Below are 24,688 nucleotides of genomic sequence, written 5' to 3' on the forward strand. Positions count from 1 at the left end.
GGTCCGTATGTAAATCACTAATTTCTTATTATATTCTTGGTTTGTAAAAGCACATGCATCCCATATACAGTTTTGTCTTAACGTCTTCTTCCTTTTTTATTTTTTTTTAAATGCTTATTATTTGTAAAAGTATACAATGAGACCATGTATATATATATATATATATATATATATATATATATATATATATATATAGAACTAATAAAATCACTTATTATATATTACTTATGATTAATAATATTACTTATTATATATTAGGAATCTTCAGATTGCTTGGGCATTGTCCCAAAAGCTTGGGGCACAACCCTACTAATTAAAAAACCAAAAAAATAAATTAAAGTTCCATCCGAGGATGGAATCCTCCGATTGAGGGGAAATTTTGGAAAAAATTAAAAAAGGCGGGTTGATTGACTTTCTTTGTAATTTCCACCTATAATCAGACCATTTCGTATTTTAGGTAAAATTTTTTGGTCCGTATGTATATCACTAATTTCTTATTATATTCTTGGTTTGTAAAAGCACATGCATCCCATATACAGTTTTGTCTTGACGTCTTTTTCGTTTTTTATTCTTTTTTAAATGCTTATTATTTGTAAAAGTATACAATGAGACCATGTATCCTTGGTACAAGGTGGTCTCATTTAATCTTGACTATTAGATGTCGAATTGGATGGCGAAATTTATTTCATTAACCAAGTTCAAAGTTCAAAAAAAAATTTCTCAAACTTTGTGACACACCCAAGCTATCAAATTTCACATTAGATGGTCATAAATTATTGTGGTCTCTTTGTACCAAAGGTAAATAGTTTCATTATATACAAGGTATGGTTTGTATAATGTTGAGGTCCAAATCAATAAAAGTAAGGCGTACCTTCAAATAGTGCTGAAAAGTGTTGTGCTAGCATGAAAAATCGTTTTGACAATCAAAAAATTTATTTTCATCTCTAATTATAAAATTTTAGAATTCAAAAATAGTGTAGATGGAGCAGATATATAAACACTTGAAAGTCTTGAAATTTGACTGTCTAGATAATACATTACAAGATGCGCCATTTTCGAGAATTGAAATCTATTTTTTCTCAAGTCATACATCTTGGGGTCGAGATGATCTAAGGAAGGACTTTTCAAAACTAAAGCGACCTCTTCTGATGAGTTTTTGAGGTGCACCTTAATTTGATTGTTTAGGGCTTCTCTCTTGTGTAAACATTTTCCTTATATACAATCCCGTATCATTTTTATAATCTTCTCCATATATTTTCTTGGTAGTACCTTACTGTTGGGTTTATGTGGCCATTGAAGGCCTTACGAGAGCTTGTATTCAAATATTTGATATAGTTAGGGGTGGCAATGGACCCGGACCCGACCCAGACCCACCGGGTATACCCGACACGGGTTCGGGTATGGATCCAACATTTGGACTCGACAGGTAGGGTCCGGGTCCAAAACTTAGACCCAAACACTATTCGGGTCTGGGTCCGAGTCCGGTTGAACCCGACCCATACACGTATACAATAATACTTGTAGTCATCTTTAGCTTTTAAATGACAAATGAGACTGCTTATTAGCTATTAAATGATAAATTAGCCGGCTTTAAATCTAATGGTGGGTGATTGTGACTTTGTTGCCAATAATACGGGTATATGATAGTAATAAAAGGCCAAAACATACAAAAAACAAAACTCATAGTAAGGGTGGAAATATACCCAAGACTTTATGAGATAGGCCCGAGGCTTGACAGGTCTGGGTATGGATCCAATTTTTTAACCCGACAGGTCAGGTCCGGGTCCAAAACGTGGACCCGAATACTTTCAGGTCTGGGTCTGGGTAACCGGACTCGAACCATTGCCACTAATAGATATAGTCGAATATAAACTCAATGTGAGTATGGTCCTTTGTGGACTGAAGTACGCAAATGTTATTTGTCGATACTCATACTTGGCTTGATGTGCTAAGCCAGTTGAGATGGGAAACACTTATCGCTTGGACATAGAGTACAAACCGATGAGGGTTAGCAGGGTCATCCCTTGATAAGGTCGAAGTTACTTAGGAGAGTAAGTCAAGGGATTGTGTGACCTTTGTGTGTGATGGTCGGCCTCTACAGACGAGAGCCAAAGTGTCATCATTAAATCAGCACATGACATGCACATACAATAACCGTAAAGAGAAAGTGAGTCACGATTCAGGGTTAAGCATGTACATGTGCGACAGATTACCCCTATTCACCATAGAGCGATGGTTGTATCAGGCAGGTGTGACCTTAGACTCGTCTCTAAGAGAGAATATGTAATCCATATACTAGGATTGTGTCCCCACTCCCATTGGATGACTTTGGTAGCCCAATCATGAACCCCTATAGTAGTCTGTGGGTCATGAAAACTGCTGGGTCAGTTTGTGAATGCAAGTGTGGACTATAGTCCATAGTAGAAGATGTAATGCTTCAACGATATTATAATTCCTAGACCTAGTTGGATCTGATTCCCATCAAAATTATTTGAAATATATTATTTTGAAGTTAAATGATTTTGTAGATTGATTACTTGAATTTTTATAAGTTCTAGATATTTTATTTTTTCAACAAGGATTTATAAATTAAGAGATATTTATTTTTTAGTATTTAAATATTCAAAGAGAAATAATGTTTATTTTCAATATTCAAAATTTTTTTCAGCGTTTAAATATTTAAATAGAAATAATATTTATTTCAAATATTCTAAAAAACCGTTTATGAATTTTATAATTCATTAAATATATGGGGGCTCACCATTAGCTATGGAGCCCACCATAAAATATCACATGGAGAGTTTTGTAACGTATAAATGAGGCCACCTAGAGTGGCATGCCCCAGCTAATTTAATCTTGCTTACTATTTTGTGTTAACCACCAAGGCCATCAATCAAGTTGAAATAATATAGTATGGTTTAAAATTATGAAGGATTGATTTAAATCATAAATTATGTCTAAAAAGATTATGGAAAATTAAATTAAGATTAATAGTATTTTTCATATTTCATTATTTGATGGGCTTAGGTTTAAGAAGCTAAAGGATAATGTTCTAGCACCTTTCTTTGAATCATGATGACCGATCTAAGGATTGGATGGCTCAATCTCTCACCCTACAGGTATCATATGATCAATGGTTTTGGATCTAATCTTCATAAGGATGGCTAGCCCTAAGAAACCCCAACCCTCAAAGAACTCGATAAATAAGGCCTCTCCCATCTCATTTAAGAACACCTCTCATCTCTTTCTCTGCTCTCATCTAAGGTAGCACGCCACCCTCTAGGCTTCCCTCTTCTCTCTCTCATCTAAAGATCATCTCTCCCTTAAAATTTAGAGATAGTAAGAGGGGACATGCCCGAAGCGATGTGCAAGAGGGGGCACGCCCAACGTACTCTCTAAGTCATTAAGGCCTAGGTTAGCATAGTAGTTTCGTTGCTCTCATATTTGTAAGGATGGTAGCCAAGGCTTTCCCATACTTTTATAGATCTGAGATAGATTATTGATATCATGCGCCATTAGAGTAGAAAACTTGGTGTAGGGTGTACTAAGTCCGGTTGAGGTAATATTCCGGCATCTTGCTTTGTGCTTTGTAGTCTCTTTATTTTTTTGTGTTATTTTGTTCTCATAAGCATTATGTTTCTTTTGTTTATTGAATAAAAGATATTGTTATTAGGGGCAGTGAGAGAAAACCTCTTTTCATTATATATTTGTTTATTTCAAGTAAATTGTATTATACATGGACCTTTGTAAGTTTTCTAGTTGATGAGAAAAAAAAAAACATTAAAAACTTTATACATTGTGCTAGATCACCTTGTCCAACTTTCACTTATTAGGCACCTCAATGTAATGTATGCTAGCATAAAAACAAAGAACATTTAAAGTAAAAGAAAATAGGGGGAGGGGGGGAGGAGAGGGATTTCAATCGAGGGACAAGTTTATTTATTTACTATAATATTAAAAAGGAAAGTGAGGGCAGATATATATGTTGCGTGCACTATTTTACTTGTAAGGCAACTTAATGTCCAAATACATTTTCTCCATTTTTAGATTCAATGAGCCACACCCGCCCACTTTCTCTCTAAAACTTTGTAGTGTGCAATATGCCCTAAATTTTGACTTAATTGATGGCCTGCAATATGGCCCAAAATTTGACTTAATTAATGGTGTGCAAAATGGCATAACGGAGAAGCTACCACAAGGATTCCACTGGTCCCATGCTCAAGAGGGGCTACTCACTTTAAAGGTCCAAAATCCACCACGGGGATTCCAGTGCCCACCATGATCGCCCCCCAAACGATGAGAGACACTACTATTCCCTTGTAATAAGAGGCTTAATTTATAGGGAGGAATTCCCACCGTACACAGACAAACGCTTATGGGAAGATTTACATAATCTGCGCCGGCGCACTACCGTCAACGCTCATTCCTAACCATCCATCAATAAATAAAGGCGCAGCAGCGTCAAATACTCACACATTAGACCAAAGATAATAGGTCCGGTTCTTATTCCTTGTAATATAATATCCCAACGGAACGGAGTCTCTCTCTCCCCTCCTCTCTCTCTCTTTCTCTCCTCTTCACCATAAATACTGGGTGGTGAGCACATAGGTGTCCAACTCCGGGAGATCATTGTTTCGTACTCATTTATTCGAGCAGGTCGTTGTTGGTTAGTCTCTAGCCTTGAGAATGGCCAAGGGGTTGAAATTAATTCCAGTAATACTTTTTGTGCTCGTTCTTCTTCTCTCTCCTGCAGAGTTGAGGATCGAAGCGAGGGTTTTGAAATCACATGGGCGAAGAGATAAGGGGAGCATGCATCTCTTTAGAAAGCTGCCATCTTTGCGTGCAACTTTGCGTGTCAGTTCGGTAAACTATGGTATAGTTTCATCACAGAAGAAAGGATATGACAAGAGTAGTAGTATGAAACACATGACGGATTTGAAATCTACATCCCCAGGACACAGCCCCGGAGTTGGACATGGCTGAAGTTGTTCTTCATGTTTCTCTCCTGGATTTTAAATATCATCATCATAGCCTTATATCAATTATTTGGGGACGACTAGACAAATCATGTTCTACCATTCTGTTCTGTTAAGGGCCTACCTTCAATCACACCACTGTCTTAGTTTTTGAATGTTCTGTTAAAACTATTTAGATGTCAGTTGGTTTGTAGCTGCCATTTATGTATGTAAATAGTAGTACTCTTACTTTTTTTTATGCTAGTTCTAGCATAGTTATTGTTTCTGTATGTAAATAATAGTATTATGTATTACTTTACAGCTTTTGTAAATCTTCTCTCTCTCTTTCTATCTTTGTGTGTATGTGTGTGGCATTGGAGTGTATATATGTGTGTGTGTTACATCTCTCTTTGTGTGTATGCGTGTGGCATTGGAGTGTATATATGTGTGTGTGTTAACATCTCCAACCAACAGAAAAAAATAGCATTCCAAGATTGACCAAGGATGTTGAAATTTAGAAGTAAAATCTAAATGTTTTAGATCCCAAAATCTATTTTTCTTTTTCTTTTTTCAAAAACAATTATTTGGTGACTCTTTAAGTAGATCCCAAAATTCCAAATAGAAGAAATCTTCCTAGACAACTCTCCTCTAAAATGAGTAGGTGTATAATACATTCCTCCGGACAATGGTATATGCCATTGATTTTTTTTTTTAAAAAAAGTAATGCCCCTTTTGGTAGAAGGTGAGAAGCACTTACAATATAGAACAACGGGAATAGAAATGGGGCACTGCTTAGGAGGGTGGATGCCTCAACAAAATGTGAGCGTCCTGTCTTTTGTTCCCATTTTTTTAAAATAAATAAAAATAGAAGACATTCTGTTTTTTGTTCTTATTTTTTAAAAATAAATAAATATACAAATAAGAGGGGCCAGAGACCCTCCATTCCTCTCTTTGACCTTTAGGGCATTCAAAGGTTTGTTTCTCGAAGTACCAAGATTCCAGATTCCACCACTAGAGGAATATTTTCCAAATTATCAATTCATGAAAATTTTATATTATCACTAGTTTTATGCTTTACCAATTAATATTTTTATTGATTGACCCAACCATCTCAATCATGAGGGTGAGTTGTGTTTGCGTTTTGTGTCCAAATATCCTTAGTTTCTGGAACTCGAGTTGCATAATTTTCTAATTTTCTAATTGAGAGATGAGAGAGAGTGATTGCGACAGAGAATATTGAGTTTCTAAAAGGTCATGAGGGGAATCCATAAAATAAAATAGGCACATTCTTTCGGAGCTGCACTCGATAAGGCGGCCCCACATCAAAAACAAAACAAAGTGCGGGCAACCGAAAGGTTAATCACAGGACGTAAATTTTCAGCTCAACTGCCCCCACAATAACGAACGTGGGCAGTGCCTTTGAGCCAGATAAGTCGACTCCTTTTTTATGGTACTTATGTGGGTTACTCATTGCCATCAGTAGGCTTCCATTGGTAGCCGAACTGGTGAGGTTTATGGCCTAGAAAATTTGTTCTTTTTCTAATTAAATTGGTTGGAAAATAATAATAATAAAATAATAGATTCAAAATAGGATGTATCTTACTTCTTTTGATCAAGTTGCTTGCATCATCTTATGCTCAGATACCAATGACCCGATTCCCCAAACTATTCAAACTTCCTCATTTTTCGGTGACATTCTCCAATGTCGTCAGCAATACAGCTTTGGGTCCCTCGAGGCCTGGCATATACTCATCTCCCAAGGTTTTCGACCAGGACAACGCTTGGGTAGTCAGGGGCAGGGCGTAACGGAGGCAATCTCTGAATTCTCTTGATGTTTTCTTACCCTATTCCAAACCTGGATGAAGCCTTCATGCCACTCGGGCTTTGTTTCTGGAGGTATTCAAAACCTCAATCCTCTCGATGTCCATCCCTCAAGACAGCAAAAGGTGATCCTTAGCCCTCCAACGATGGAGGATTCTCCTTTGACACTTCAACACACACAGGAATTAGGCATTGAAGATCACTTCCTCAACCAGAACCTAGAGGTGTTCACAGTGGGCTCTAACGCCGCCAACTGTGTTCACTCACCCACTCAAACCAGGGGACGGAATTGGTCCATCACTCCCTTATCTAGAAGCATACCATTGGCACCTTCGAGTACCAGTCCCAAAAAATGGATAGGCGCAACGTGGCCACCTAACCACCCAATGCGTCAAGTCGCTAACATGTCCTTTGCGAGTCCCATAAGGGACACCTCTTGTAACAACACCAAAACTAATGAAAATTCAGAACATGATAAAAAGAAATAAGAAATTTCAAAACTGGCAAATACAGAGGATAACCCATTAATGATGCAAAACACTCAAGATGATGAATCGGATAACCTAGAAGAAGTTCAAGAGGACCAAGAATCTGAAGAACTCCCACAACCTGAGGAACTCACTTACCATGTTAACCAGTTCAGAAAGCGATTCAATGGTGGCCTAATGGCTACTGTAGAGGAGATGATCGATGTCAACCTAGTAACCAAGAAGGATCTAAGGTTAACCAAGATTCAAACCTTCCTATCTCCCAAGGTGCGGGAGAACATGATTTCCTTCCTCAAGGAATATTGTGAAATCTTTGTCTGGTCATACAATGATATGTCATGATTAGATCCTAACTTGGTGCAACATCACCTAGTATGCCACAAAGGGGCAAAGCCAATAAGGTAGAAGCTCTGGAGTTAAAAGTCTCACCTTGAGCTTAAAATCAAAGAGAAAATCGATAAACTCCTCAAGGCAAAATTCATCACCCCCTTCGACTACTTTAATTGGATGACCAATATAGTGGTCATACCTAAGAAAAGCGGGAGGATCATAGTGTGTGTCGACTACAAGGACTTAAATAAGTAATGTCTTAAACAACAATTTCCATCTACCAAACATAGACGACTTAGTCGATAATACTACGGACACGAGATTATGTCATTCATGGATGGCTTCTCATGTTACATCTAGATTCTCTTTGTAGAAGAAGCTCAAACCAAGACATCCTTCATAGTACAATAGGAAACCTTATGTTACCACATTGTATCCTTTGGCCTCAAGAACACATGAGCGACCTATCAACTGGCAATGACCAATATCTTCCATGATTTAATGCATACCATTGTAGAAGATTATATCGACGACATTTTGGCCAAGTCAAAGGCTAGGTCCGACCATCTCACTAACCTTAGAACAATCTTTGAAAAACTTCGGAAACATTAACTTAAACTCAACCTATCAAAATGTATATTTGAAGTTAAATTCGGCAAATTACCAGGTTTTATAATAAGCCAATGGGGCATTGAGGTGGACTCGTAAAAAATACGGGTCATCACGGAGATGCCTCATCCCCAAAACATTAGAGAAATATGTGGGCTTCAAGGTTGCATACAATTCAAAAGGCATTTTATCTCCCAACTAGCAAACAAAAGTGCACCCTTAAATAGACTTCTCAAGAAAGATACCTCAGTTATGTGGGATATCGAGTGTCCAAAAACATTTGATCAAATTAAGGAGGCATAATTAAGCCTCCTAACCCCGACAAAACCATAGGGGCTATGTTGGGACAATATAATAACCAAAGGAAAAAACAAACTATATGATACATCAGCAAAACCATGGTCGATTATGAAACAAGATACATTGATGTGAAAAAGCACTACCTGACGCTTATATGGGCTATGCAGAAATTAAGATACTATGTTTTGTCTGATACAATTAAGCACATCTAAAAAATAGACCACTCAACTATCTATTGGAGAAACTTGTCATTAATGGACATTTAGCAAAGTGAAGAATATTATTAATTGTGTTTGAGATCGAATAAATTAATAAAAAAATCGATCAAAGGACAAGCCATAGTTGACATCTGAGTTCAATAGGCACTGCCGGATGATCTTCTCCTTAGCACAGGGATGACACACCAGAGTGGCCGCTCTAGCTTAAAAGATCAAGCGTCAGGGGCTATTATTGGAACACTATGGATGATGACAGTTAGAAATTTGTTAAGAGGTATCCCAAATGTCAGCTCTATTGGGACCTCACCCATGCACCATGTGTGCCACTTAACTCAATACCGCCCGTGTGGCCCTTTGTCATGTGAGGTCTTGATATCATCGACATGATTTCCCCAAAACCCTCAAATGGCCACCGTTATTTATTGACAACTACATAATACTTTACAAAATGGGTAGAGGCCTCGTCATTTGTCAAAATTCAAAATCAGCATATCGCCCGTTTCATAAAAAACGACATTGTGTTCAAATTTAGAGTTGCAGAGTCAATCATTACTAACAATGGGGCCAACTTTAAAAATGAAAATGTAGCTAAGGTAGGCAAAAAATTTGGGATAACTAAAAAATTCTCCACATCTTACCAACCTCAAGGAAACGAACAGCTAAGGCCACAAACAAAGGACTCTTAAAAATCATAAGCAAAATAATCAGAAGCGGCAAAGACTGGCATGCGAAGCTAAATGATGAACTGTAGATCTATCAAACAACCGAAAAACTCCTACTGGCATGACCTTTTAGTCATTGGCTTAAGGTATGGATGTCGTACTACCCATTGAAATTTAGATACCTTCCCTCTGAGTGCTCACTCATACCAACTCAAACCTACAACAAGAGGCTGAAGCACGAGTAGCCGCCCTTGATACTCGAGACGAAAAACTACTATGAGCAGTACAAAACAGTGTAGTTTACCACTGTAGAATCAAGAGGGCATATCAAAGGAAGGTTGTTCCCCTACAATTCAGAGAAGGGGAGATGGTACTCAAGAAAATTTTCCATAATCCTGCAAATCCACACCCATTGGGCAAATTCAAGCTCAATCTGGAGGGACCATTTATGGAAACCCAAATGTACACATGCAACTCTTATAAGATCAAAATTCATGAGGGGTGTGAACTCAACAACCCCATTAACATAATGTAACTCAAGAAATACTACCTACAATGGGCTCAAAAAAAAAAAGAAGTGATAATGGATGTGGTGAAATACCAAAAAGGGAACCACGTATAAAACAAAAGAGAGATAATAACGGATGTGGTGAAAACCCGAAGAGGACAACATGGCTAAAAAAAAATAGATAATAATCGACATGGTGAAAACCCAAAGAGGGCAACATGATAAAAAAAATAAAAAAATAAAAATAAAATAAATAAATAAATAAAAACCTCTTAGAGGAAGTCTTAACTCGAAATTCCAAGTACAAAATAAATGCTTACAAGCCATAACCATACTGCACAAGCAAAACACTGAGGATGAGGGCTCCTCCTAATGAACATCCCACATGTTCCTAGCAAACGGCCCTTGGGAAGATATGGGAGGGAAACATGATTTGGAAGATCTCAAGGAACTTCGAATGTATCTTAGGAAAAATGTCAAACCCTCTCCAAGAAGGGAGTCCGGCAGAAACCCAGAAAAATCCTTACAGTTCTGCAAAGCCAAGGATAAGAGCTCTGAGGACCAAGGGAAACTTCTAGTCTCGCAACCCTTGAAACCTCATAAGGATATGCCCTTCATCATCTTTAATAAAAGTAATAAAAGGAAATAAAGAAAAGGACCATCAAAGGGGCCACAAGTGGCAAAAACTGTAAGGTCGTTCCTCTTTTCAAAAATACTTTTCAAAGTGAAATTTTTAATTTCTCATATTTACAAAATCATTTTCTAAACCGAGATAGGACTCCCTTCATCACTACAATAGGTTAAACTGTTAATCAATCTGGCTTCATTCCGAATAGAACCTCCTATGTTTGTTATGAGGGAGTGAAACTGTTAGACTCTCCATGGTTATACAAGTGTAACGTTCAACTACCACATATTGGAGATAAGTAAGCATCGCTAATGACGATATTGGCTAATTTGGGAGCTTTCTCTCTCTCGACTAGATCCCTTGAGGGAAAATGACGCAAATTCATCTCCCGTACGTGTGTGCAAAGTCCGTTAACTGAAATATCAAGACGAAAACCCTATAACTAGGAGGGTTGAGTTTGTTAAAACTTAGTCTGAAAAGTGTGTACAAACAAAATGCCATCTTGATGAATCAATTGTACAGGTAAGATTTCACACATCAATGAAAAGGAGAAAGTTGAAACAAACCATAAGCTCAAAACCAAAGACAAAGAAGAACATGAGAAATAAACAAAAAAATAAAAACATAAGAAGAATATATATACGGAGGAAATACAAGTTGTCATCTCTAAAAAATAAAAACATTCCAACACAAAATGTGTCGACCAAAAAAGGAGTTAAAAAAATCAAAAAAAATTTGACACAAACTATGTTGAACAAAAAAAAATCGAAATTTCTTGGCACAATGTGTGTTGAAAAAAAAATATCAAAAATTTTCGACACAAATTGTGTCAAACAACAAAAAAATTGAAAATGTTTTACACAAGTGTGTCGAACAAAAAAATATATATTGAAAACTTTTGACACAAACTGAGAGAAAAAGGAAAAAAATAATATCGCAATTTTCGACACAAAGTGTGTCGAGCAAAAGAAACTAAAAAAATCTTTGAGACAAAGTGTATTGAACAAAACCAAAAAACAAAAGATTCGACACAATATGTGTGAAAAAAAAATCATAAAATTTTGATACAAAGTGTGTCGAACAGAAAATAAAAATCGAAAACTTTCGAAACATTGTGTGTCACCCATATTAACTATCCCAAATAATTTGGAAAAATTTAGATCAATCGAAAAGACTTAGAGTCTTTGAAAATTCATCAAATCTCAAAAAAATTTGCGGAGCCTTAAAATTCTTGATAAGCAGAATTTTATTCATCCATTTAACATGGGTTTATTACACGCATTAACGCAACCAAATTAAGCATAAGGTTGTCACTCTTACTGTCTTAAGAGACTAAAGAAATAAGAAATTATGAAATTCGGAATGGTCAAAAGAAGATTTACATTTTATTTGTGACTCAAAAGAAAAAGGGTTCTATTCCTACTCTTTGGACTTGGACTTACTTGCTTTCTCTTCAAGAATTGCCACAAAAGTTGCCCATCGAGCAAGTTCGACTGCTTCCTCCTCCAAGCTGATGTTAATTGTTTCGTCACTAGACTTAGCCCATTTTCTCCAAGAAGACGCCTCAGTATAATGAGAAGATAAGAGATCCTTGGCAAGGACAGACCCCTTGAGACAACAAAGTCTGGGGACATAAGAGAAGAGGACAAGCACTCTCCCTCCAAGAGTCATAATTTAGAAGTAGTTAGTAGTTTATCCTGCTTGACTAAGCCTTCATTCATGGAATATTTCTTCCCCTTCCGAGATAAGTCTACCATTATCAAGAAGGCTGGAAGAGTGTTGCCAGAGGGGAAATATGGGGTGGCAATCAATGGCCTGCACAAGTGAGGTATAATTTTGGATGAACCGAAGCTATCGAAGCACCCTGTGAGAAAAGTAATCCTCAATAAAGTGTTGGCACACCAAAAGTAGGCAAGAGTACCTTATAGTTGGAAGCATCAAGGATGGATTCTCAAGACCCTGACTCACCCAGTCAAATGATGACAACTCGTTAAGAATTCGTCAATAGAAGTTGACTTCAGGAGGCTAAGCAGTGTCATGGACATAGAACAGTCCACGAGCAGCAAACCCAACAGTTGTGTATTGAGGCGGGGGGATGACTGTAATATGCTTGTGCACCTAGATCTGTGAAAAATGGAAGTCAAAAGAATGTAAAAATTACGAGAAAGAAAGATTGAAAAATAAAGTGTGTTCAGGAACAGCCGACAGGACTGGCACACTTTGGGTCACCCATACCTATCAGGACAAAGTGACACACTTTGTGTCGCCCAAACCCATACCTCGAATTTTTTGCAAAATTCTGCAAAACTAAGGTATGAACATGAAAAAAGAGCAAACAATTCCAAAAAGCATACCTACAAAATTAAAACGTCCCCTTCAATAAAGCAGTCGCCAAGTCACCCGATTGAAGAGACCACGGTAGATGTTGGCTAATACAACCGGTACAGTAATGTACCCTGATCTCACCCAAAAGGCATGGTTAGAGGAATGAGGGCGCTTCCAACATTCTTCCCAACAACTAGGGAAGAAAACCAACCCAAGAAACATGAAAGTAAAAATTCGGAAGAGAACCAACCCAAGGAACATGAAAGTAAAAATTCGGAACCACTCTGCTGCTCAGGATCACTCTTGGTTAACCACAAGAGCCTCCATATCAACCCAGTCTCCTTGCGGGAATAAGCTACCTCGAGTAATCCCGTCCCAAGAAAGAGTGCTCATTGGTAGCCGTTGAAAGATAATATGGAGTTCCAGATAGACCAAAGTCTAAAATCCTTGCGACCTCCTCTACAGTTGGACTAGTCTCTCCTGTCAAAAGGAAGAATGTATTCGTCTGAAATTTAAGCCTCTCTGCAAGAGCCTCTAGGAGAGGACAGTTGACATGGGAGGATGCCATCGTCAGAATCCCCACCATGGAAAGAGAAGAAAGGAAGGCCATAAGTTCGGACCACTATTGCTGAGAGATTCCAACCCCTGGACTAAGGACCAATAAGAGAATAACCCCAGGTTCTTCAAGGGGCATCTCCTACCCTCAATCATTTAGATATATGGAAAGGACGACCCTTAGGGAAGTGCCTCACCTTGAAAAAGGGAGGGGGTCTCTTTTATTTTCCTCTCTTAGGGACGGTCGACCTTCTTCCCTCGGTCTTTGAGAGAGTATTAATTTCTCTTAGGGCCATGAGAAAATTAGTAAACAAGAAAAATTAAAGAACAAGGAAGAAGTAGAAAAACCCTGGGTGAAGAGGAGTTCAAAAATTTTAAAGAAAGGATGAGATGGTGAAAACTTTCAGGCAAATCCTCTTTTATAGACGTGAAAAAGTAAGGTCCGTAAGGAAAAATGACTCCTAGATCAACTAGAAGCAAGACAAATTAGCAAAAAGGAGTTTGTCAATGGGCGACACAAAATGTCTTGCCCAAATGCCCAGTGCGACACAGTGTGTCGCTCAAGTAAAAATTCCAACACAAAGTGTGTCGCCCAAATAATTTCATCCAAATACCTCAGTTCAGTACCTCAAAGGTCTTCAAAGGACTAAAATTGCCACAAGTATGGATTTTCCTTTCGAAAAGGCTGATTTCCAAATTTTTTTCATAAATATCAAGACCTAGATGGTTTGAGGTAAAATTAAAAAATATTCAAAAAATGCTCCTCAATGGCACAAGTCTAAATTTCCAACCACTTTTTAAACAAAAAAAAATTTCAAAGCATCTAGCCCCATATGATAAAAAAGGTCGGGTATATCCATTTCAAAACGTCTAGCCCCATATGACATAAAGGGATAGGGGCATTTCTAGAAAAATGTCTATCCCCGTTTAACATAAAATGGTCGGCTGCTTTCAGAAAATTTCCACCACCACATGATGTTAAACTATTGGGTTGATTATGTCCATTGCTGCATGACGTTAAACTGCTTAGAGGCCTCCATGGTTACATGAGCTAAAACTGCTGACTAAAATTTGTTTTTCAAAATATCATTCTCTTTTTAGAAATTTTCCTTATGTGTATTGGGTTTTTAAATATCTTAATTTCTTTGTTGAAATTGTACACCTACCCAAACTCCTAATTTTGTTTCAAAATTCTCTTTGTATTCAAATCTTTAAATATATTTTTTGAAACAAGGGAGCAGGCTCCCTGTAAATGGTGCTACCACATTGCTACCTCATCTATTGTCTTCATAATCGACCAAGAAAACATTTAGGGAAGAACTTCCCCACTAGATAAAGGCCTTTTCAAACCCAACAAAGACTTGAAGGAAAATCAAGAAAATCAAAATCATAAATTTGAAATACAAAGTCAGAATTCCTTAAATTTAGTGGAATGGCCAAAAAATCCAACTCGAAGTCCAAACTATCGTAAACCACAAAAACCACTCACGCTGAAAGCCTTAGGTGGACAATTCCCTAGGTGGGTGAGGGGAAAAGCGCAACATCTTGGACGGAAAAGCTGATGTGCCCTCTGACAACATGGTATCATGCCCTCTGACAACATGGTATCATGATGAAATAAAATGTCAGCAGTGTCTATTTCTTTGTTATTCACTTGTCCCTCAAGGGTTATGGAGTGCTAAAGAGGGGCAACTATAGACACTCATTTTTTAATTTGGTAGATTTCTATTATTTTTCTAACCTTAGAAGGCCTTAGGACCACAATATTCCATAGTCCATGGTCCTCATTTCATGGTCCTTTATCCTTTAAACCTTCATTTAAATTTGAAAATAATCTGAAAAATAGGATAAATATCGCATTTAATTTCAAAAATAAGATGATAATTATCCAAAACCACATGAGAGATAGAGAGAGACGAAATCCAAGAATTATGGTATACTTTGATTGGAGCGACCAAAGTGTATCGCCTAGAGTGACACAAGCATGCCACCCAAATCGTCACATAGTGTGTCGCCTAGACCTTTTTATGTTTGTTCACTATATTTGGTTAGTATTAGGTCCTTCGCCAGTTTGTGTCGACTATTCACGTTTAACCAAAGTGACACACTTTGTATCACCCAGACTTTGATTATCAAAATTTTGAATTTTGATCTCAAACCAACTGGATAAGCACCCCTAACCTTCTCCCAACCATTCAGAATTCTATAATAGGACCTGCATCTGACCTCTTAAAGGTTGGTGGATCAAGTTCTATAATACACTCTATGAGTAGAGATAAGTCCTTTAGTCCTAGGATCATCAACCCCCATTAGAGAGACCCAAACCTTAGCCTTCAATCATTAGATCAAGAAATCTACAATCTCATTTCAACCAAAACTATGATTTGGTCGATTTTGAAGAAGAAATGGGGACAACGATGTAAACTGAAGCCGTGGTCCTGACAAAATCATAAAGTCTTGGTCCTGACAATCACAAAGTCTTGGTCCTGACAAAATAAATTTTTAGACAATCACAAAGACTTTATATACTAGAACAACATTTTTATCTCTAGTTATAAAATATAAAAATTCAAAATAACTGTAGATCGAGCAGATCTTGGAATACTTGAAAGTCTTGAAAATTGAGATCGAGCAGATCTTGGAATACTTGAAAGTCTTGAAAATTGACAATCTAGATGATACATTACAAGATGCACTATTCCCAATGCTAGAAATCTATTTTTTCTCATGACCATACATCTTGGTCAAGATGATCTAACTGAGGGCTTTCAACATTGAAACAACCTCTTCCAGTGAATTTTTGAGGCGCGCCTTAATTTGATTGTTTAGGCCTCACCCTAATATAAATTTTTTCCTTATATACAATCCCTTATCATTTTTATACTCTTCTCTACTTATTTTCTTGGTAGTATCCTGGGGGAGTGAGAGAGAGATTTTAATAAAGGGACAAGTTTATTTATTTACTTTGGTATTAAGAAAGAAAGTGAGTGAAAGGTAAATATGTTGCGTGAACAATTTAGCTTGCTAGGCAACTTAATATCCAAATACATTTTCTACAGTTTTAGATTCAATGAGCCACACCCGCCCACTTTCTCTACGCAACTTTGAAGTGTGCAATATGCCTAAAATTTTGACTTAATTGATGGTCTGCAATATGGCTTAAATTTTGACTTAATTAATGGTGTGCAAAACGGCATCCTCATTATAACGGAGAAGCCCCCACAAGGATTTCAATGATCCCATGGTCAAGAGGGGCTGCTCCCTTAGAAGGTCCAAAATCCACCACGGGGATTCCAAATACACAACATGATCGCCCCTAAACGATGAGAGAGAATTTTTAGAGAAGAGAGAGAGAAACTGGTGCCCTAAGCTACTATTCCCTAGTGATAAGCGCCTTAATTTTTTCTCAAAAATAATAAGAGAGTTAATTTTTTCTCAAAAAAAATAAGAGCCATAATTTATAGGGAAGGATTCCCATAGTACACAGACAAAGGCTTGCGCACTAGCTTAAAGGCACATTCCAAACCATCCATCATTAAATAAAGCTGCAGCAGTGTCAAATACTGACAAATTTGATCAAAGATAACAGGCCCAACCCTTAATATAATATCCCAACGGAATGGAGTCTCTCTCTCCCCTCCTCTCTCTCTCCTCCCCACCTCCAATGACTCAAGGTGTGGCCACCAGAAATACTAATTTGACCCACTATAATGGATCAAAACTTCCATGGTGTGGTTTGTATAGAGCGGATGCTTTAAACAATCAAATTCGAACCTACCTTCAAATAGTGCCTAGAAATAATGTTTTAATATTGGAAACCTTTGTGACGGTCTTAAAATATATTTTCATCTTTAATTATAAAATTTAGAGCTTCAAAAATAATTTAGATTGAGTAGATCTATGAAAACTTGAAAATCTTGCAAATTGACCAAAAATGAGTTATAAGATGCACTATTTCTAAAACTCGAAATCCATTTTTTTTCTCGTGTCCATGCATCTTGATGTCGAGATGATCTATTTGAGGATATTTGGGCAACAAAGCAACCTCTTCTAGTGAAATTTTGGAGGTAGGCTCTAATTTGATTGTTTAGAGTCTAGGCTTTATATAAATTATACCCAAATTTTCTATTCAAATGTATTATCATTATATTCCTTTCAAACAGAATACTCAAGATACCATTCCTCTCTCTCTCTCCACGATAAACACAGGGTTATGAGCTCATACATTGTGTCTAACTTAAGGAGGTCATTGTTACTTAAGTATTTCCTGGAGCAGCTCGGTTTTGTTTAGTCTATACTCTCGTGAATTGTTAAGCGGCTGAAACTAATTACAGTAATGCTTTTTGTACTCTTTCTTCTCCTCTCTCCATCAGAGTTTGAGGATCGAAGCGAGAGTTTTGAAATCACATGGGCGAAGAGATAGTGTTCGTAAAATTGAACCAGAACGGCTAACTAGACATGGGCTTAGAAGCGATTTAACCGGCCTAACCGGTAAATCGACCAATTCAACTGCTCTAACCGGGCAAGTCCCGGGCGGTCAAACAAGTGTTAAAAAAAAATACAAAAAAATCTACTAAAATATGAAAATCATATAAAGAATGATTAAAACAAAACGCATTCAATGAATTTGAAAATTAATGAAAAAAATAAATTTTAACCCATTTTATATTTTCCAAGGGGTATATTTAAAATTTTCTAAAAAGATGGAAAAATATAAAAGTGAGTATTAATGACCAATATAATTTTTAATCTTTACCATAATGTAAAAAATATTTAAAAATGTATTACAAATCAAATTCATTATTTTTAAGAATCTATATACATTTTTTTGAAATTCTTTTTTTAAAATACTAGTTGATCACGCTAACCTCCCAAAACTGGATTCCGATCTAACAGGTCGGTTGGCAGTTAGATCGGACGATTTTGTGAACAATGCCAAAGAGAAAAGGGGAGTATGCATCTGTCCAGAAAGCTGCCATCTTTGCGTGTTGCTTTAAGTGGCAGTTCAGTAAAAGATGGCGCAGTTTCGTCAGAGAAGAAAGGATATGACACCAGTGGTAGAATGAAAAGCATGACGGATTTGAAATCCACATCCCCATGACACAGCCCCGGAGTTGGTAACGTTTTGCCCAATGGCTAAAGTGGTTCTTCGTGTATCCCTCTCATCTTCATCATCATCATCTACCCTTTATCCGAACTATAGGGTCGATTACATGTATCCTATTATGCTATTTCTCTCTATCAAGGTGTCATATCTTTGGGTTTCTGAATCGTTAAAACTTTTATGATATCAGTTCGTCCATAGTTATCCTTTGTGTATGAAAATAATAATACTATCTTATATTATTATAATAACGTTTACGTATGTAAATAATAGTATTCGTGTGTCGCTGGAGTTTCGCTATTCCTCTCTCTCTCCATGTGTGTATAGTGCGTCGCTGGAGTATTTTTGAAACATCAGCAAGGTGAATCACACAAGGAATATTTCTGAAAAATCTTTACTTATTTCAATTATAACCTAGAACTACACTCAGGCACGCACAACACACACATTTCAAATCTTGGTGCTCTAACATCTCCAACAAACAGAGATAACGTCAAGAAAAACAAAAGTTAGCATTCCAAGATTGATCAAGGATGTCAAAAAAAAAAAAAAAAAGCAAAAAAAAAAAAAGGTCCTCTATTTCCCACTGTTAATAAAAAAACGAAAGCCAAAAAAAAAAAGAATGGTAAGAGAAAGAAGGAGACGCTCCATCCTTCTTTGACCTTTGGAGCATTCAAACGTCCTTTTCTCGAAGTACCAAGATTCCAACCCCAGATTCCACCCCTAAAGTAATATTTCCAAAACAAAACTTTATATTATCACTCGACTTTGTGCTTTCAACAGACTTTCCTTTCCCAGCATTTCCTTTTTGCTTTTAGAACGCTTTGGTAGACACCATTAAATAATTTTAAAAAAATTACAACAAAAAAAAAAAAAAACCCAACGCTACATTATCTATGCAACTTCCCCCTACTTAACTTTCTCTCTCACTTTTTTTCCCAAAATACATTTTCTATACAAATACCCCAACCAAATAAAAAATAAAAAAATACCTAAACTACCCTCTCTTGCTTTTACCGTACCGACACCTATCTCTCCTCTATCGCACCAAAATCAGGGCTCTGGCATTGTGGAAATGCGGTTCTGCAATAGAGCTCTAGCACTTTGTAAAGTGCAGTCCTGCAATAGGGCTCCGATACTGTGTAAGGTGTGGTCCAGCAATAGGTCTCTGGCACTGTATAAAGTGCGGTTCGCTAGTTGCAAAGGTGATTTGGCAGGACAGTTTGACAGTTGCCAAGGGTGGTGATGTTATTAGATTCCAAGGCCGGTACTATATACCAAGGGTTTTCGGCAGTACTCAGTTTCGGTCCGGTAATTGTCTTAGGGTTGTCTGCTCCGGCAATGTACTACTGGTTCAAAAGTCAACGTCAAATCTGGCCAAAATGGTTTTTGTGTATAGAATGGCATTTCTGTCTAAAAAATTGAACTTTTTCCCTTGGGGGTCTTTGCATAGAAAGTTTGTTTTGGAGGAAAAAGTGAGAGAAAAAGCTAGGTTGGAGGTAAGTTGCATATAAAGTGTGGTCTTGGGGGTTTTTGTAATTTTCTCAATAATTTTTATTGATTGACCCAACCAACACAATTATATGGGTGAGTGTTTTTTCTCTTTTTTGTCTTTTTTTTTTTTTGGTAATTCAGTAGAGAAGACAAGGCCCTACTCGTTTTTTCAATAGATCAGTGAGTTACATTTTGAAAGTGTTAATTGGAGGCATCAATAGTAGAAATGGACACCACGATGTGGTAACTAAGGATGCTAACACCACCAATATCCTATGATCCTCGAACCAAACTTGCCGTCCGAGCTGTACGGCGACTGCACCATTTTCTATTAAAGAAAGAAAATAAAGTGAGAGAGATAGAGAGATCCAGTAGAGAGAGAGAGTGAGAGAGGAGGAGAGAGAGCCAGAGAGAATCTGGAGGTTCTAAAAAGTCCCAGCAAAGGGAATGAAAAAAATAGTGTCAAACCTATAAATAGACAAAATGAAACTCGCTTCTGCTGAAGCATTTCATGCTATGTCATTTGTATGTGTAATTCTATTTTTGATTTTCAACCATAGTTAACATCGTATGGAGAGACAATCAAAAGTCAACCTTCAAAAAATCTAAGGAAAAAATTGAACCGTTACGTGTTTATCATATTATGGATATCTTACTTCCAGGAAATTGGTTTTTACGAGACATATACTAATATGTAATGAACAGCTATGCTAGTTTAGTACCAAACTGTCAAAACCTAGTTTTCAACTTAGTTGAGTGAAGCAATGGATTTGTTATGTACTAGGTTCTTCTAAACAGCATTTTTGCCAAAATTGGGTTCTAGATATACTAGAATCTGTATACCCTGGTGTTGAGACATATCCAGGTTTTGAATATCCAGGGACACAAACAACCTGTAATTGTGTCTCTCTGCCCCTTCTGTGTCTTTATTCTCTCTCTAACTTAGACATGGTCCTTTATTATCTTCTTTATACACTCTATCTCCATCTCTTTCAATTTCTATCTTTTAGTTTTATGATATATCCGCATGTGATATTGTACACAGTAATTTTTAGTTAGAACTCATAATTTAGTGAATTTAATTAATATTTTCGTCAATAATTTTTACTTAATAATCTTACTAATAATTTCTAGTTAATAGTTATAGTTTTAATTAATAATTTAAAAAAAATTACAATTTCTAACTAATAATGATAAGAAAATTATTTTGATCTTTTTAATATTGCTTATAATAGTACGTATATAGTAATTATTGTTGGCATGTGTGGCCATGATGCCTCATGTGGCCTTGCCTATTTTTATGGGCTTCACTATTTTTATAAGAAGCATCCCATGTTTATTAAAGCTTTATCCATTGCTGAAAATTCTTTATATGGAGGGATATCCCTTAGATCAGGAAAGTAGTTTCTCATAGTCTCGTCAGGTCTAAAAATTGGACCCATTGCCATACCCGTCGTCAGGTCCATCACCACCCTCATTATGCACTTCTTTTTTTTGGTTTTTTTTCCCTTTTTTTACCATCATATACCTGTATTATTGGTAACAAGTTCACAATCACCCGCTTTTCGATTTCAAGCTGTGTGATTTGTCGTTTAATAACTAAATATGACTATTAATTCTAATTATATATGATCTTTAATACACCCAAATGAATATAGCTTAAAGTAAAGTATTTTATCTCTAATAGTTTAGGGTAGGGGATCAGGTTCAACTAGACTCGGACCTAAACCCAAATGCAACCCGTGTTGGGTATACCCGACGGGTCCCTGGTCGAGTCCGGGTCCATTGCCACCCCTACTCCTAGGCATCTTTTCGATTCTTTTTGCGTGACTCCTTGTACCTCTAATGAGAGAGAGAGAGAGAGAGAGAGAGATCCAACACTCTCGGGGTATTTTCGAAAAGAATTACTTTAAAGTCTTATACTTATGACAAAAGGAAAAGGTTTTTTTTTTTTGGATATTTCAAAGGAGGACAGCCTCTACCAGTTTTTTATAAATGGTTTAGGATTTAATTTTTTGAAGGTGTGGTTTAGGATTTAATTTTTTGAAGGTGTTAGTGTTGTGGTGTTAATGGGAATGAAAACCACAACAGGGTGACGAGGGTGTGGGGATGCTACCATTATGACCCCAGCCCTTTTATATTTGGCTTTTCCTCCCACACGAGTCTAATTTTACATTCTCATATTGTAAGATAGCTTCACTTGCCCAAAATTGAATAATTTAAAATAGAATCGTATTTGAAGAGACTATTTACTGCTGGCACAAGAAGGTCACAAGTACTTTTATCTGTCAGATTTCAAATTGAGTGGTTGTAAGAGTGCCATTACCCAGACTTAAAGTTAAAACAATTTGTTGAACTCGATGTCATCTCCCAAGCCATCTAATTTCACATCTATTGGCTAGGAGTAATTGTGGCCTTCTTATGATAAAGATAATTGGTCCCATAATATACAATCCCCAATATCTTAAAAATATACCACTTTTGAAACTGAAAGTCTACCTAACGAGTCCCACATGGTATTATTGATATATAGTTTTGAACATTTCACTCATTTGATTAAAAAAGGGAGAGGAGCTAAATTTTCTTCACAAATCTGGAAGGGAATTTATAGTTGCAAAAATGTGGTGCTCGATAATTCTCGTTGGCTTATTGGTAATGGTAACGAGATTTTCTTCGAGTTTACTAGGTGGCACGAGGATCTGCCCCTATACCTTCTCTTTCCAAATCTCTTTGTGAAAGTTAGCTCTTTGACGGCAAAAATTTCAGACTTATTCTCTCGCTCACTTTCGGGTGCCACCTTATGGAATGTTTAATATAACTATAACAGAATGCCAGACCAAGTCATTTCACAATTTCATAATTTATTATCTGTCTTTCAGGATGTTTATATCTCACCTATAGGTGAATCAAGGTTATAAGAGAAAGTGAAAGTGATGGGTCTTTTCTATTAAATCTTCCTATCAACTACTTTTCTGTGATTTTTTAAGATGGTCCAAGGACTGTCTTTTTGCAATCTGAAAATAGCATAACCCTATGAATGTTAAGGCTTTCTTTTGAATTGCCGTACAAGATAAATGTTTTACTATAGACAATCTTCAAAAGAGGGGAAAAATCATGCATAATATGTGTCTCATGTGCAAGAACAATGAAAAAAATTGTTGCCACCTTTTTTTGCATTGCTCCTTTGCAGATGATATTTGGAAGTGGGCTTTCAGTATTTTGGTATCACAACTATCATGTCAGCAGATCTTATTTTAATTATTAATCATCTCGGCTTCCCATCTTTGCCCAAAACAGGAACTATTATTTAGAATATCTTCAGAAGTGTTATTTTATGGTAGATCTGGCTAGAGCGAAACAGACACACCTTTGAAGGGAGGTCTTTGGATCTTGCAAGCATTAAAGATAAAATTTTGCAGACCTTATGGGACTGGTTCACGATTACCGTTGATGGGAGAGGAATTTTAAGGGTAAATATCTTTGTTAATTCAAACTCCTAGCCTTCTCTTATGTTCCAAAATTCCGTCTGTCTTTCACTTGGACTCCTCCTCCTGAAGGTGCTTATAAATTAAATTTTGATGGAAGTTATTTCGGAAATCCTAGGCAAGCTGGAGTCGGTGGACTTCTTAGAGATCACGAGGGTACCACTATCTTCTCTTATGTTGGGCCATGTGGTTCTTCCATGGCTAACTAGGCTGAGATAGTTTCTCTTCTTGAAGGACTGGAAATCATTGTTAGCAGAGATATTCAAGGCATTATTATGATGGAAGGAGACTCTTTAAATGTTATCAAATGGTGTAATCAAGAGCAAAGAATCCCTTAGTCCCTTCATGTCTTTTGGATGAAGATCCTTGATATTTGTGCTTCACTTGACCATAGGGTTTCCTTTTTTCATGTTTATAGAAAGGCAAATGATGCTGCTGACCGGTTAGCTAAGCTCGCATTTCTCTTTCCTTCTTTTCTAATTTGGTTCCACTAATTCCAGCATTGTAATTTCATGCTCTTACAGTATTTTGCCAATAAAAGCTTCTAAACATTGTCAGCTGAGTCATTTCGAATCGGCCGAGTTTCTTGGACTCGGGTTCTTGCTGAGCCCGAGTTGGAGGTCCAACTAGGGGATCTTAAAATAACTAAAGTAAAAATTTATCAAAGATCCAAAAAACTAAGCAATATATTTTTAACATGTTTATTTATGTTTTCTATCATTTTGGTGAGGATTGGAAAATATTTTAGCCAAAAATATTTATTTTACATTTTCCCATCTTTTATTATAAACTTTCGAAAATAACCCCGCCACAAACTCACTTTTCAAAATCTATTGTTTTGCTACTTTTTCAACTAGAATTAGTGATGTTTTGCTAAATTTTGCTTTGAATATATTTTTCCATTATTTTGGAATTTATATATATATATATATATATATATATATATATATATATATATATATATATTACACGTTTTCATTTGCTACAATATTTGGCCCTATTCGAGCCGAGTTATTGGGACTCGGGCAAGTAATCGGCTGGGGCATGGGACGAATAGTCAGCCCGAGCTGACTTTTTGAGCACTGGATCTACGAAAATTTGGTGGCTATTGATTTCAAAGAAAAGAGTTTGGGAAAAAGAAATGCGTGCGGAGATGGTAGTTAATTGAGAAATTTCCGCACATACTCTTCAAATATCGATTATTAC

The sequence above is a fragment of the Amborella trichopoda genome, chromosome 4 (genome assembly GCF_054954075.1).
Source record: "Amborella trichopoda isolate Santa Cruz 75 chromosome 4, AtrichopodaSantaCruz75HAP2 v2.0, whole genome shotgun sequence".
Classification (NCBI taxonomy): domain Eukaryota; kingdom Viridiplantae; phylum Streptophyta; class Magnoliopsida; order Amborellales; family Amborellaceae; genus Amborella; species Amborella trichopoda.